This window comes from Nanorana parkeri, unplaced genomic scaffold (genome assembly GCF_000935625.1).
Source record: "Nanorana parkeri isolate BGI_ZX_2015 unplaced genomic scaffold, ASM93562v1 scaffold2118, whole genome shotgun sequence".
Taxonomy (NCBI): Eukaryota; Metazoa; Chordata; class Amphibia; order Anura; family Dicroglossidae; genus Nanorana; species Nanorana parkeri.
In genome coordinates this window covers 57,070-59,222 of record NW_017308386.1, presented here as the reverse complement: position 1 = coordinate 59,222, position 2,153 = coordinate 57,070, and positions in this window count along the sequence as shown.

Here is a 2,153-nt window from a genome sequence, read left to right as displayed (position 1 = left end):
CTGCCCTATCTATATACTGTATGCCGCCCTATCTATATACTGTATGCCGCCCTATCTATATACTGTATGTCCGCCCTATCTATATACTGTATGCCCGCCCTATCTATATACTGTATGCCGCCCTATCTATATACTGTATGCCTGCCCTATCTATATACTGTATGCCGCCCTATCTATATACTGTATGCCGCCCTATCTATATACTGTATGCCTGCCCTATCTATATAATGTATGCCCGCCCTATCTATATAGTGTATACCTGCCCTATCTATATACTGTCTGCCCGCCCTATCTATATACTGCATACCCGCCTATCTATATAAATACTGTATACCCGCCCTATCTATATATTGTATGCCCGCCCTATCTGTATACTGTATACCTGCCCTATCTATATACTGTCTGCCCCCCCTATCTATATACTGTCTGCCCCCCCTATCTATATACTGTCTGCCCCCCCTATCTATATACTGTCTGCCCCCCCTATCTATATACTGTATGCCTGCCCTATCTATATAATGTAGGCCCGCCCTATCTATATATTGTATGCCCGCCCTATCTGTATACTGTATATGCTGTCTGCAGTTAACAAGATAAAACGTCTCCAATTCGCACAGGAACACAAGGATTGGACAGTCGAGGAAAAAGGTCATGTGGTCAGATGAATCTCGTTTCCAGTTGCATCATGCAGATGGCAGAGTGAGAATTTGGCGGCATGGAAGCATGGACCCCACATGCATGAGTACAGCCCTCCAAGCTGGTGGCGGCGGTGTTATGGTTCGGGGTGTGTTTTCCTGGCATGATTCGGGCCCCTTAATTCGTGTGGAACAACGTCTGAATAGCACAACATACCAAAGTATCGTTGCTGATCAAGTTCATCCGATCATGTTGATGGCGTATCCAGGGGCGTATCTGCCTTGCTTAGGTGGCCCCCACAATCACCAGATCTCAATCCAATCGCAGCATTTGTGGGCCGAAATTGAAAGAGCCAATCAGGCGGGTGGTTCCACAACCATCAAATCTCACAGAACCGGACGGCGCTATTCATCAGGCGCGGCGTCAGATTCCTCGCATTACCTTTCACCATCTCGTGGAGTCAATGCCAAGAAGAATCGCCGCAGTATTGAAGGCAAAAGGCGGCCCAACGAAGTACTGATGGGGGGAGGGGCATAATAATCTGGCCACTCGGTGTATATTGGTACCGTTATGTATGTTTTTAATATCCGGGTTTGCAAGGCGTTTGGTGGATTTGTATCCTTCGCGTGCACAGAGTTCAGATTTAAACACAGAGAATTCCGGTCGGAAGATACTGAATCTGCATCGGGAAGGTCTCCATTTCATTGCAGTGCGTTATCTGTTCGGGATGCAGCAAGCTAGCGGTGGGTTTTCTTCATTCGCGGTGCGCTGGTTTCCCGTCCTCTGCGGTTGTCACACGTGTGAGGACATCAGCCGTTTCTCAACATCCCTTCCTGCAGAGAAAGCTTAAAGGGCCGACGCCACAGAGAGTTGTATGGAGTGATCATCTCCTGTAACTGATTCTATTCATGGATAACGTGAACAGGAAGTAGAGAGTGCGTGGAGACAGGAAGTAGAGACTGCATGGACAGGAAGTAGAGAGTGCGCGGACAGGAGGTGGAGAGTGCGTGGACAGGAAGTAGAGAGTGCGTGGACAGGAAGTAGAGACTGCATGGACAGGAGGTAGAGAGTGCGCGGACAGGAGGTAGAGAGTGCGTGGACAGGAAGTAGAGAGTGCGTGGACAGGAAGTAGAGACTGCATGGACAGGAAGTAGAGAGTGCGTGGACAGGAAGTAGAGACTGCATGGACAGGAAGTAGAGAGTGCGTGGACAGGAAGTACTGAACGTCTTTTTTAAATCCATATCTGGGAGATGATGGCACAGATTTAGGTGTGATAAACGCATTACAGTTACATCCTTTCCACTGTTTTTCCTGAGTTAAAAATCAATCTTAATCTCCAGTCAGTGACTTTGCCCAGGCTGAGATGATGTCATCAGTCTGCTGCAGGTAGGAGGAAGCATTTCCACATTCCCCCCTCCCCCCAGCGATCAGTCTGCTGCAGGTAGGAGGAAACATTTCCACATTCTCCCCTCCCCCCAGTGATCAGTCTGCTGCAGGTAGGAGGAAGCATTTCCAC